Here is a 15,445-nt window from a genome sequence, read left to right on the forward strand (position 1 = left end):
AATGTTAATAATTTAGGTTAAACTTTACTTGCCTCAAATTCTAGTTGATAGACAATTATTGACCTATTTTTGGTCAAGTGATCATCACTTGGACTAATCTCTTAGTGCCAGAGCATCAAATTTTACAAACACCATTGGTTTCTACTGCAAATGAACAGGGTATAATGAGGTGAGAAGAGATATTTACATAGGAAAGAATGTGTTTAGTCAGCTTTTTTTAGCCTCTGTCACTAAAGAATCTGACTAGAACAATTTTAGGAGGAAAAGTTTATTTAAGGGCTCATGGTTTCAGAGGTCTTAATCCATAGAATGTCAGATCCATTTCTGGGGGCTCAAGGTGAGGCAGAACATCCCAGAAGAAGAGTATGAGAGAGGAAATCAGCTCACATTGTGATCAGGAAGCACAGAGACTCCACTTTTCAGATACAAAAGTATATGCCCCATAGCCACGCCTCCAATGAACCACCTCCTTCAACTGCACCCTACTTGTCTCCAGTTACCCCTCAGTTAATCCCATCAGGGAGGCACTCACCAATTAGTTTAAGGCTATAATCCAATCATTTCTCCTTCAAACCTTGGATTGTCTCCCATGTGAGCTTTTGGGAGACACCTCATAGCCAAACCTTAACAGGAAGTCTGACTTTAAAAGTATTGCTCACTATCATAAAGGAGCTACTTTAAGAATAAAAATAACAAATTTGGAGTCTGGCAAGTGATTGATATTATATTTACTTATATAAAAAACTGTAATTCCAATGAGGTCACTTCTTGTACTACCCTCTTGAAATGATATATAAGTTCTCTTAGAGTTTTTATAGATGTTAGCAAACCAAATATTATCAAGAAAGTTTCAGAAATTAGGTGTTACTAAATAGTGCAGGAATAAGAATAGAGGACCATAGTAGATATGATGTGGTGACTGAGAAGACTATGCTGTCTGCACATTTTAAAAAGTTCCTGTGGCCCAGCCCTGCCCTGACCCCATGAGTTAGCATGGGTAACTTGACCTGGCTATGGGCTGAGGATGCAGACATAAGGGAAGTCACCATTGCCAGAGTTGGACCCCTAGCACCATGCCATCCGAAAAGACCTTCAAGCAGCACCACACCTTCAGACAAAGAGGAGAATAAGTAGGATTCATCCCAGAGCAACATTCCACCAAGATCCCGGTGATAATAGAAAGATACAAGGGTGAGAAGCAGTTGCCTATCCTGGATAAGACCAATTTCCTCCAATCTGACCAGGTCAATGTGAGTGAGCTCATCAAAATAATTAGAAGGCACTTGCAGCATAATGCAAACCAGGCCTTCTTCCTCTTGGTGAATGGGCAGAGCATGGTGAGCATGCCCACTCTTGTGTACACAGTGTGCGAGAGCAAGAAGAATGAAGATAGCTTCCTGTACATGGTGTATGCCTCCCAGGAGATGTTTGGAAGCAAGTTGTCAGTGTAAGACTAGGATGATGCATCAGAGATTTTTAAGCCCTTCCCAAGGAAATACTAGAATGTCACCAACTGAGACGGATAAGTTTAACTAGTCACAGGTCATCAGAACAGTTGTGTTCCACGTTGGAGCTTTAGGAGTTGTTTTTGTATTTCAAGCAGAAAATGAAGCTCCAAATGAACACCCTCAGCTTTGGAAAAATATTATTTAACCCAGACATCTTGTTTTTAAATTTTAGAAGTTTACAAAATAAAATACTTGCCATCCTAAATTGCCAATAAAATAGAACTTCAAATTACTTCAATGTTCTTCTTTCCCCAACTAGGAACTTGCAGTTTGAGCAGCAATTTGCAAAGCATTCAGAGAAATACGAAGTCTCTTCTGGGTTCAGAGAACCTAGCACATTTTCATAGAAAAGTTTCTATTCAGCTAAAGCTATCTCTCTAAGGGGATCTCTCTGCACATGCCCCCAAACACCTTTGATTTTGCACAGAACAGGGTCAAATGGGGGCTGTGCTCCACTCAAGGTTCCTGATACCTATTTGCAGGGTACCAAGAGTCTACACCTCAGCAGTGTGAAAAGGTTCTCAATTGGTTTCTTTTTCAGTCAGTTAACACCGAAAAATACCAGTGCTCAGTAGAAAATAGGGGCCTGAACTATGTGTGCTTTTTGGTCTAATTTCTTAAAGACTGCCAAGAAAAGAGGCATGGTTTTTGTTGTTGTTTTTTTCCTGCTTGGAATTTGCTCTGAGTCTTCAGACTGGTGCCTTCTTTGGTAAGTGACCAAGTGGTGTGCTCCTGCACTCTTAGGATGCAGTTAATACCAGAGAATGGTAGAGCCAAACAGCACTGGCACTCAGATCCCCTCCTTTGTCTTTTGGCTTAAAGCTACAGATACCTTTTTATGTTAAGTGTGTTAGTAAAAAGTTCATGTTTTGAAGAGAAGTTGTGGAATCCCACTAGGATTCTCCCATTCTGTGTCCACTGGGAAGAAAACAGCAAAAGGAGACACATGATATTAACAAATGTTTGCATCCCCAGGTATGGACCGCCAGATTCAACCTGAAATAAGCCACCAGGGTTTCCTGCTGTCTGCATGGGGCTGTTGACTCTGATCCCTTCTTGGGAGTGTCACAGAAAGACCAGTTACACAACCTCAGACTCATCAGGACAGAGGTAGCCCTGGTGTTTGTGGAGTAACTCAGCAAGATCCCTGCACCAGTGAGAAGGGAAAAGGAACAGAGCTGTGCCCTATGCCCCCCACTCCCTACTGCTTGTGTCTGTCCACATGGTTTGCTTTTAATATGTCTATTTTTACATTATGTAAATTCGCAAAGTCTGTTGTTTAGATTGTGTACATCATTGTACCTGGGATTCTCATAACAACTGTGTCATCAGTAAGATTCTGCTAATACTTTAAAAAAAAAAAAAAAAGCAACACACTCAGAAGGCAATCTTTATTCTGGAATATTTAAACAAATATGTTTTTAAGGTAGCTAGTGAATAACTAACTGTCAGAAAGAAAAGAAAAGAATAGATAAACTCCCATGACCCATATAATGATTAATTATTTAGAGGTATATTTGAATGGAGACTGGAAGATCTGTGGCATTAAGCAGACACAGGAAAAGAGAAATTATCTTTTATAAGTGATATTGTGAATGTATTCAGATTGATGGAAGCAGTTTGATTTACAGGTTAATTTGACTAAGAAATAACTATCAAAATAGATAGCAATTGCTGTGTTGTAGAAATCAATATCAGTTCTTATTTTGGACACTCAGCTACATTATATCTTTGCTTGCTTCAAACTGGGAACAAGTGGCTGTATTCTGGCCAGAGATAGAAACCATATGAAATGTCCAATTTTGGCTATATAATGTATTTTGTGCTCTTATCTGCTTGGTATTTCAAGGTTTTTGATGGTCTAGAAGTCAGCAGCAACACATGATAAAAGAATTAGCTCCATAGGTACTTTTCTTATAGCAGTCACTCAATGGGGAAGCTACTTGACAGGGAATGTCTTGGCATTTATAAAATAAACCCATAAATATTGTGTTCAGCTACTAAAGATCAAATTGGATTCTGTATATCTAGTGGTTATCTTGGCTCTAATGAAAGGTTTATGACACAAAGTAGAATAAAACTCTTGGGAACTTAAGAAAAATATGAAGTGATGGAAAATGGGAGCAAAAGCTCAATAAATAAATAAAACAAAAGTAGAGGACCAAATTAGGTGATCCAAAATCTGGCAAATGGAAGTCCCCTGTCCATGGGACAAGTTATAGTAGACACTGGAATCATAAACATCACAATATTAATGATAGTAATTATAATGAAATGGCCTCTATGAGCAATATCATATATGAAAACACCTGTGGCAAGTAACACTTTACATAACATTTTATGACACAGAAAATTCAGAACTTAAAAGTCTGAGAACAAACATGTCTCCAAGAAGAAACTAACCTTAGAAGCAAATAATAACATAAAATAAAATAATTTGGCATATCCTGTCTTTAATTTTCACTGAAATTAAAAGAAAACAAATCCTCAGAAAGAGAAATGTGAGACCCAGCATTTTGAGACTGTTTTGAGTATACCTATGAGGGAGAAATCCAGGAGAACTTCCCTCCCCTCAAAACAAGAAATAGTGACCACTCATCCCATCAGGAGGCATGAGGATGGCTAAAGAAGGAAGTTTCTGTGGAAATGAAGGAGTCAAGTAACATCAGATGTGTATTTGGGGTATTGGGAAAATTGGTGAATTCTAGTTAAAACCTAGGAAAATAAAAAGGAGTTATTGATTCTAGGGAAAATGTATAAGAAAGGAAGTAAGATAATATACTTTTCAACTCAGCAGAAAATTGTATTTGTTTAGTCACTATAATATAAATATTGATTATCAGTTTGATCAAAGGTATGGCATAACTATGTTTTAAGGAACAAAGGGCATGGTAAAATTGTGTGTGTGTGTATGTATATAAAGAACACTACCTTGAGCCAAAACTCTCTCTGCTACACATAACAACGAGTTTGTGATCAATGTCTAGGCTCTAATCTAGAAGTAAACATCTAAGAAAATGAGAAAAATGAAAGAAAACATCTGGAGACAAATCTAGAGAATTTTTAAAAAATGTTATGCTTGGGGAACAAATTACGGATTAGTAATTAGTAATGAGTTGTGGTTTATCTAATTAGTAATGAGTTGTGGTTTATGTCTGTAACTCCAGGTATTTAGTAGACTGAGGCAGGGAGATCTCATTTTTGAGGGCAGCCTGGGCAATTTAGCAAGACTGTGATTCAAAATGGAAGGAAGGAAGGAAGGAAGGAAGGAAGGAAGGAAGGAAGGAAGGAAGGAAGGAAGGAAGGAAGGAAGGAAGGAAGGTAGGTAGGAAGGAAGGAAGGGAGGGAGGGAGGGAGGGAGGGAGGGAGATGTAGCTCCATGGTAGACATCTTTACATATAATCCCCAGTACAAAAACAAAAAATAAATCAGACAAAGGACTTCTTTCTATATTAGCACTGGTATATTTTATGTTCATGAATATCTTTACCAAAATTATTTTTAAATGAATAAGGTATATTGATTTATATATGGTATGGGTAGACATAAACTATCTTTGTACTTATTTTACATTTAATTTCAGTTACAAGATATATATGCTCTTAGTATACATATATAATTCCAATTTAATATATGTTTCAAGTGGTTTGAATGATAGAGCTAAGTGGGTATATATTTTAGAGGACTACAACTCCTTATTTTCTTTATTAGTGTGGGGAAGATCACACCCAGAAATATTTTGACATAATTAAGCCTCAGACAGCTTTGTACTTAAGAAGGGATTAATTTTCTGAAATGCTCTAGGCGATTGGTTATTAAACAAATCCTCTCACCCAATTCAAGCATAGTAGACTATGATTGGCATTTTATTCTGTAGTAAGTGACAACTATTCATCAGAGATGTGAAAAAAGACTTGACCTTAAATATCCCAGACCAAATCCAACACTTTTTAAACTGAGATGGAAAAGATGTAAATCAATGGATTCATTGACTAAACCCAAATTAATTTTTAATCACCATATGTTTATTTTATAGTTTTCTCTTAACACCTTATATATTTAATTGACAATTAACAAAATGAAGAAAAGCACAAAGAAAAACATATCCAATACCCTATATACTCAAACATCTACTGAAAATACAGTGACCTATTTCCTTTCACTTACTGTTTGAATTTTAACTGTAGTGATTATACTGTGCACATATTTATCTTTTCATCACTTAATATTATACCATATGAAATTGTTTATAACTTTTTATAAGTGGAATTTTAATCATTGCAAAATCTGTCACCATATCAAAGAAGCCATAATATATTTAGCAATTTTACTTAATGTTGAATGTTTATTTCTTAATACCACAGTGAATGCTGCATTGGATATTAACATTTTTGGAGATATTTCCTAGGACAAATCATCAGACATGGATTTAATTTGTTTTCAAAACAATAATGACTGCATACTTTCCCAAATACACGTATCTAATCTCTAATATTCGTATCTTTTCATGAGCATGCTTTGATGGTAGCAACTGGTTGCACATGGGGTTCTTCATCAATGAATATGCTCCCCTACATGGTATAGATTCAATTTTATCCCAATAAATGATATGTTGAAAACCTAGCTCTCAGTACCTCAGAATGTGACGTATTTGGAAATAGAGTGGTTAAAGATTAAGTCATGATGAGGTCATACAGGAGTAGGGCAGGTGCTTAATTTGTGACTAGTGTCATATAAGAAGAGAGAACAAGACACAGATACAGGGGAAGATGTTGCCATGAAATAATGGAGGCAGGGACTGAGGTTCTGCAGCACCAGTTAAAGGACACCAAGGATTACAGGTAAGCAATCAATAACTATGAAGAAACAAAAACATTCCCTCACATTAGTTTCAGGGAAAGCATGACTTTTTGATTTTGTATTTCTAGCTTACAGAAATATAGGAAATAAATATTTATTGTGTTTGTCTCTGGGTCTCTCTCCTAACACCTGGCTTGTGGTAGTTACAATAACCCTAGGAAACAGATATGAAATGCAAATTCATTCTTTAACACACACTACCCCACTATACACACACACACACACACACACACACACACACACACACACACACATACACATACTCAAAATGTAATCCCTATCTCACTTTCTCCTGGTATACTGCTCTATTCATTCTTTCTTCCTCAGGTACTGTTATGTCTATATTTCTATCTCTAATAAACTCTTCCTGTTTCAGTCTTTGAACTATGTCTGGTCACCTAACCAATTACCTGTGCTGAAACTCATCTTGCTTCAAAACCTCCAGGCTTATTAATTTCTAGGGCATAAAGTCTCTCCTGCTATTTTCTGATCTTCTGGAAAAAACATTCTGATTTTTAATCTCTTCATTTGATATCTTCATACTTAATCACCTTTCATCTTTGGATCTTTTCTCATCTCCCTGAAGCCTGTTCTGACTATTTAGACATTTATTGAATCAAAATTGTTATTAAAAAATAGCAAAAACAAAAACAAAACTCTCATGTTTATATTTTGATTATTCCAGCCTCCTAACAAAAATAAAATAAAATTTGCATAAAGATAGAAAATATAAGAGAGTTTCTAGCATATTTATTATGAAAATAATTTTGATGTTCATTGAGGCAAAATATCTTACAGCTACCAGAAATCAGTACTGAGCTTATGCAATGAGTTATAGTTTGAATAAACTTGTTATTTACATTTGAAGCCTTCATTTTTTTCAACTGAGATGTTTAAAAATGAATTTTAATAATAAACTGCCAAATTATTCATTTCACTTGATTTATAACAATGTTTAGAGAACTGAGAAAATTGATTAAAATAAGTTGCTGTTGTGTTTGTCATCCAGAACTATAAATTTTGTAGTTTTAATAATTCCTTTTGCTCAAATATAAACTAAGTCTTTAGTTTGCTATTATTCAGGACTAGTATAAGGCAGAAGGGGAACACACCCCCTACATAAATCCTATCAAGTCTCTAAAGCCTCACAAATACCCAGTCTAAAGTAAATATTGTTGTTTTCCAGTCACATACCCCGTCAAGACAAGTTTCTGCATCTCTCTTCTAACAACATTACCATTTTTGATCTCTTTGATTTTATAAACTCTAAAGCCCCCATTGCTATTATTTATAGTTTTTCCCCAAAGTGTCAAAGAATCTCTCCAAATTTTGGTCTGTCTCCTCTGAGTTCTTTTTTGACTAAACCTCAATCTTGGACTCTGTTCTTCCTTACACAACATGGTTTTATTACAAATTCTTCTAAATTGGCTTACCCTCCAAATCTCCATTTCTGATCAAATTCCTCATTTCAAACCCTGGAATCTGATTGTCACAGCCTTTCTTTGGCAATAATCCCATTAAATTTGTTGAACCAGAATCCCAGTCTCACCCTAGTGCTTCCTTTTTTAAATTTCCCACTGACCCCCATTCTGCTCTTTGGCTGAATGCTCTTCTCATTCTGTTGTCTTTGGAATAAAGTCCAATGTTATACTAAGGCCTCTTTTCTCCTATTGTAATAATTTTGCCTTTCTTGAATAAAATTTTTACTTCTACTTCTGTCTCACACAGGTCTTCTCTATCAAAGGTAAAACATTTGTTTAGAAATATCAGGAAAACAATGTGATACAGTCACTCTAAAACCCTTTTTGATTTCTGTAAACAACTAACTTAGGCAATGTTGAGAGCCCATTTTCCATTTCTCTCACATTTCTACACAGACTGGGTCCTTGTATGGCTCTTAACCACCAATATAAGGATGTGCATAGAGAAAGAGAAAGATGCTTAAAGACATACTCCCTGAGAAGTCCAGTAAGTTAAGACAGAGACCTCTCCTTTACCAAACAGTTGCCAGAATAATGATGCATCTTTCTCTGACGGGAAATACATAGCCAAAAGGTTTTTTAATTTGGGGATCACTCTCTTATAATGTTCTCCTCTAGATGTGGGAGTACCATCTTCCTACATCATGTTATGCTGTTGAGATTGAAGCATTTAATACGGATGCAAGCTATCACTTTGGTTGCTGATCTTGCAATGAGTGATAAACTATCTTTGTCTCTGACCCAAAGACAGATATTCATGCATATATATCTATATAAAATGTGTGTGTATATATGTATATATGTATATATACACACACACATTTGTAGTATATTTTATATATACTATAACATACATGGTGACAAGGTTAACATTAGCTTATAGTAGGACAAAAACTCAATACCCTTCTAGGGTCTCTGTTACATGTCTACAATACTGAGAAAAGTTTAAAATTTCTTGGGATAAATGTGTAATATGGGATACACATTAGATTATGATATTTCATACAACTAAATTTCTTAATTTTGAAAATACACTGTAGGTATGTAAAAGACTATCCTGATTTTTAGAAAATATACACTGAAGCATTAAGGAATAAAGAAGCATGACATCTGGGCTTACACCAAGTGATTCAGGCAAAAAAAAAAAATCAAAAGAAAAAAATTCAATTCATAAAATAAATGTAAGAAATGTTTTCAAATAGTGAAACTCAGTGAAGGACATGAGGGAGTTCCCCAGAGTTTCAGAAAAGCTTAATGATCAGACATAGCTAAGTTTATCAGACCTTCTTAAGGGAGAATACCTCTTCACCAAGTCAGTGATTTCTCAAAAGGGGTGAATTAGGAGGATAATAAGGTGAATTTTATAGGAAGAGAACTGTTTAGGATTGGGGGGACATGATGACAATATGCCTTGGGTTATTGAGCACAGGAATAAAGGTTTGATGTAATTCACAAACAGTAAGCTGTCAGTTTTGTGTGATCTGTTATACTGGGTCATAATCCTATTCCCTTGAGTAGGTACTTTTTGAAGAAGCAGCTGACATATTTTTGCCTGGCTGTAGTATTAACACCAAGACAGGAAATTAAATTGGATTCAGGACTGATCTTGCAAGTGTTAATAAATTGTTATTATAGAAAGATGAATTTTTTAAAAAAATCTTATTTTCAGTTTTTATGTAATCATTAGGGATAAAATATTTGATAATTGGAAAGGGTGTCAAAAATTAGAGTTATAAAATTAAATGAACATAATTTAAAAAAAGGTCTCTGATTTTAGTCGTCACAATTTCTTGGTCATACAAGGGTAATTAATTTCTTAACTACATTTTATTTTTGCTTTAGTGACATTTCTGATTGAAGCAGTTGAAGATCCTTTTGATTCTATGAAAAATTTATTTTTTTCTATTTTGTTTCTTATATTCTATTCAGAAATGAGGTATGAATTCATAAAAACACACGTTGCAGAAATACATATAATTTTATAAAAAATATAAGTAGCCAATGTGGAAGGCATGTCAAAGCCTGTTTCAACAAGGCATTGTAATTAATTGTGGTGTAGATGCTTAACTCATGTTTGTATTCACCATTGCATAAAATAATGCTGAGAGTAACTTATCAAGAATATTAACCATAAATAACTTAGATTATAATGTTTTTTTCTTCACCTTTCATAATATCTTTAAATTTATAAATTGTTGTTGTGTGAAGTTGCTCAAAGAGGTAAAATAAGTTTTGAGTCAAGGAAACCAACATTATCATTTTAAAAATTTTGGGTATTTCCTTCTCATGTTTCTACAAATTTCACACTGATGGCACAACAATCTCTAAAAATGAAGATCAACATTGTATTTTCAAAATCCCCAATATACTAACTACTTCACAATTTATATTTATATGTCAATGTGTTTATATGTAAATATACATGTATTGGGCCCCACATATCTTCATACATTACATATATTATAAAATATCATACATAGAAATGCATACTCAAGATGTCGTGTCTTCAAAATTGAGATGAAACAACAAATTTATTCTCAAACCATTAAATAAAATCTCTCTCTTTCTCCCTCTCCCTCTCTCTCTCTCTCTCTCTCTCTCTATATATATATATATATATATATATGATACACTTAGCTGGGGATTAAACACATAGGTGCTTTACAACTGAGCTACATCCCTAGGACTTTCATGTTGTATTTTGAGACAGAGTCTCACTAAATTGCCCAGACTTCCCTCAAACTTGGCCAGATTGGCCTCAAATCTGCAATCCTTCTGCATCAGCCTCCCAAATCTCTTGGATTACAGGTGTGCACCACCACAATTGGCATGTAATTACTTATTTTTATACAGTGATATGCTATTTTTAAGTCAAATATCTCAGCCCTAATTTTTAATGTCACCTTTTGCTCTTTAATATGTTTATTTCCACAGAAACCTAAGAACAAATCTCAGCTTCTTAAATACTATCTAATGTTGTAGAAAAAACAAGCAAAAGTGTTATATAAAAGAGGAATTCTCAAGCTTCCTTTGTAGATGGGCATGGATTCTGAAGCCTCATTTGCATTTTTCAAAATCACATTTACACATTTTCCTGTTGCATGCTTCTGTGGTGACACATTCACATCACACTTCTTAAAGAATGATCACATGAATAGTTATATAAATAATTGAGGTAACTGAACTGGCCAAAACCACAAAAGTATAATTTAATGTATTCATAAGTAATACATCTGCATTTATATATTTCTAAGGTTGTAGAATTTTTATATTGAATTCATGAAATAACTGTCACATTAAATATTGTCCTGATCAGCAACCACCTTCTGAGTATGTTCATTATTCATGACTTTTTAGACAGTTTTGTTTTTAATAGTCCTCCTTGATGGTTTGATTTTTTTCTACCATATAGTTCTTTTAAGAAATAGACTCTAGTAAATTTTAATCCATTTCAGGTTCTACATTCATGGGGTAAATTTAGATATATTATTTAACTTTGTGATAGTTCTTATTTTTGTTAATTAGGTTGCATTTTAGCAGCTTAATGGAATTATAGCTAAGAGGAAGGCTGTGGAGACAGATTGAGTTAGAGTCCATGTTCTACCATGTATGCCATTTTCATCATCTTTGGCAAGTATGTGTATCTTTGTGCCTCGGTTCTTTACCTGAAAAGAGTTTCTCAGTCCCATAAGGCTTCATGGAGATTACAAAATGAATTAATTAATTTTAAGCTTTTAAAATAATGTCCCTTCTGAATGAGCAAATAATTAACTGGCATATATTAAAGACAATAAACTGTACAGTATTCCTCAGAGGATAGAAACATGTGCTCTCATACAAAGTTTATAGGAATCACTTTTCAAAAAGTATGTAACCTTGACATTAGCTATTCAACTTCTAGGAAATGATAGGATTATTCACACAAATATGCAAAGATAAATGCCTAAAGTTTTATCACTGATCATAAAGAAATATGGAAAAACAATTAATTTTCCAAAATACAAAATAGCTAATTAAATTTTTGTCAGTCCTTTGATTTACTATCTTGTAGCTGATGCAAAATCACAGTCTATATATACTGTGAATGAGGTTAAAATATAGAAGAGTATGATACCATTTAAAAAATATGTAAACTTTTAAATGTAAAACCTGGAAAATATACCAAAGTGTAATGAAAAAGATAACAACAGAACATCATTTAAAAACAACACCAAAAGAGACAACAACAAAAATTCTCAATACATCAATTAGCCTATGACTATATAGAAAAATGTTAATCATAGTTTCATACTATATTCCAAAGAGTTAGCAGTAGGTATCTTTGGTCAGCAAGGTGCAGGAAATTATGACTTCCTATTTAATAAATGCCTATATTGTCTGAACTTTTCAAAATAGATGTTCATTACTTTTGTAATAAAAATAAAATTTGTCATTAATATACAGAAATACTATGATAATCAATGTACAATGTTAATAGTTTGGGGACTTACCACAAACAGTGCCACTCTAATGAAAAGAATCAATGTATTCATTTTTATTTCTTACTTTTCCCAAATCATCAAGTATGACTAATTAGCTTATCTACTGCTTACAAAGATGATTTCACTAAATCCACATGTGTGGCTCTGTTTATGCTATTATCCCTGCCTGTACTTGTCTTCTGTATTCAAATTCTAATAATTTATCATATATTCATTTATTATGAAGCTTCCTTGACCTGCTTAATTCATAGAGTCCCATAAATCCCTTTGAAATTTTTGACCGCACCTTTTGATTTGACTATCCTATATCTTAACTTGCCATATTTTATTATTATTTCTTTTTATGATTATATGTGTATATGTGTATTTGTTAGCTTTTCTTTATAAGGATATACCTGAGGCCACTAACTTTATAAAGATAGAAGGCTTATTTAGCTGCATTTTTGGAAGTTCACAGTCCAAGATCATGCAGGTCTATTTGATTGGCCTCTGGGGAGGGTAGCCAATGGTAACACAACATGGCAAGAATGTGTGCACATGTGTGAGTAAGGATCTACATCACCGAAAAGGAAGTGAGAGAGATAGAAACTGATATCCCATAATCCCTTCCAAGGGCTGACCTTCAAAGACCTGAGTACTTCCTACTAGATCCCCATTTTCCAAAGGTTCCATAACTTCCCAACACCCTATTTCAGAAAACAAAACTTTAATCACAACGGACTGTTGGAGGACACTCAGATCAAACTCAAACCATAGTATAATTCCTACTAACTTGGTGGCTAGCCCTCTACTGGTATGCTCATTAAATCTATTGTTGGGTTTTTCCACAGGATCCCCAATATTTACTTAATGTACAGTAAAAGTTGCTTACTTAAATATCTTATAGAGTAATTACAATTCAGATAGGATAATGACCATATTTAGTTAATATTTATGTATTTAAGAAAAATTTTCCAAGCTCAAAGTGATAAAAAGTACCTATTCTGAATTTCTGATTTCTAGAAGAAAAAGTACTAAAGTCTGAACCTACAAGGAAAAACTCTTAAAATTTACTTTCACACAATTCTTGTAGCAAAATAGACTTTGTCCATGCTCCCTAGAAATTCCTAATACCCAGGAGATCAAGGGACTTAAAAAGTCCCAGAGCATTCTTCAAGGTTTGACTTTGCCTGGAGCAGCTCAGTAAAATTACATCAGCTTCTATTGTTGTCTGTAAGTGAGGTCAACCTTTATTTTTAAAAGTGTTTTGAGTGTGCTTTTTAAAGTCAAATAGTTTTCCTTTGAGATGGAGCAGTTAAGGTAATGAATTATGTCTGTTTGTCCACTGTATGTGCTAACCCTTGTACTCATACCAAGAATGCAGTAAATAGCATGGTTAACAACTAAACTTTAAATATTACATGTGAATTCTGTAAATATCATAGTTAACAACTAAAATCTGGCAAAAATGAAGGGTACTTTAATATGAAATGGTAATTTAACATGAGGTATCTGTTATCATAAATAATAGATGGACTAGTTCTAGAAGCATACAGGGTATCTAAAGAGAAACTACATAGCATCGTGGTAATGAAATGACTGATCCAAAAAGAAAAATACTAAATGTCATATGGAAATCAGCCACAAAATCAATTAATAAGTGTATTTGTTTTTTTTCATTAGACATTTTTAGTTATACATAAGAGTTGAGGTCATCCCAACAAACTAATTTATGCATGGAACTCAATTTCAGTTCATGATTGCCTTTCTCCTCCTGTTTCACTACCCTCTCCCATTCTCCTTCCTCTACTCTACTGTACTTTTGATCACCTACACATTTATATTTGATTGATTCTTTATGTGATCCTATCCTTTTCTCCCCCTTTCCTTTATTTTTGTTCTGGATTCCACATGAGAGAAAACATTCAACCTTTGAGTTTCTGAGTTTGGCTTATTTTCAGGTAGCATGATTGTCTCCATTTCTGTCAATATACTGGCAAATGACAAATTTTATTTTTTTATGACTAAGTAGAACACACAAACACATACACACACACACATATATATGTCACAAATTCTTAATTCATCCATTGGCATTTTAGATCTTTTGAGAAAATACCAAGGAATGAGATAACTGGGTCATATGGTATTTCCACCACTAGTTTTTTGAGGAATCTTCATATTGCTTTCCATAGTGGCTGTCCTAGTCTGCAGTCCTACTAACAAGGTACAAGTGTACTTTTTCTCCACAACCTCATGACCTTTTACCATTGTTCATACCTTGACCATTGCCATTCTGAAGAGTGTGAGGAAATCTTAGTGTAGTTTTAATTTGCATTTTCCTGATTGCTAGAGATGTTGAACATTTTTTTCATGTATTTGTTGACTATTTCTATTTTTTGTTTTGAGAAGATTCTGTTTATTTCTTCTGTTCATTTTTTGATTGGATAATTTGCTTTTTTTGTTAAGTTTTATAATTCTTTGTATATTGTAGATATGAATCCCCTGTTGGAGGGGTAGCTACCCAAGATTTTCTCCCATTCTGTAAACTCTCTCTTCACACTCTTAATTGTTTCCTTTATTGTGGAGAATTTTAGATTGATGGCATCCCACCTATTGATTCATGGTTTTACTTCTTACATATTGAGGGGTCTTGTTATAGAAGTAGTTGCCAGAAGCTATATGAAGAGAAATCTTGATCCCTTTTTTTCTTTAAGCAATTATAAAGTTTCTGATCTAATTCTAAAAGTCTTTGGAACATTTTAATTTGAGTTTTGTGCAGGGTGAAAAATAGGATTTTATTATCATTTTTCTACATATAGCTATCCAGATTTCACAGCACCATTTGTTAAAAATGTTCTTTTCTCTAAAACATTTTTGGCAACTTTGTCAAATATCAGATGGTTGTAGTTATGTGTATTTGTCTCTGTTTCTTCTATTAATGTTCCATTGGTCTTCACATCTAATTTGATGCCAGTACCATGCTGGTTTTGTTAATACAGTTCTGTAGCATAATTTCAGATCAGGTGTTGTTAGGATTCCTGCTTTGCTTTCCTTGCTTAGTATTGTTTTGGCTATTCTGGGTCTCTTATTCTTCCAAATAAATTTAAGAATTGTTTTCTATAATTTTATGAAG

The 15,445-nt window shown here is 33.9% G+C and overlaps 1 pseudogene across 1 annotated transcript; it reads left to right on the forward strand.

Moving 5' to 3' along the window:
• Positions 1-1,073: 1,073 nt before the first annotated feature.
• LOC306639932 (microtubule-associated protein 1 light chain 3 beta-like) lies at positions 1,074-1,451 on the forward strand (annotated as a pseudogene). The gene has a single exon. The product of its transcript is annotated as a microtubule-associated protein 1 light chain 3 beta-like (transcript).
• The last annotated feature ends 13,994 nt before the right edge of the window (positions 1,452-15,445 follow it).

Source organism: Sciurus vulgaris (genome assembly GCF_902686455.1).
Source record: "Sciurus vulgaris genome assembly, chromosome: 11".
In the NCBI taxonomy this organism is placed as follows: domain Eukaryota; kingdom Metazoa; phylum Chordata; class Mammalia; order Rodentia; family Sciuridae; genus Sciurus; species Sciurus vulgaris.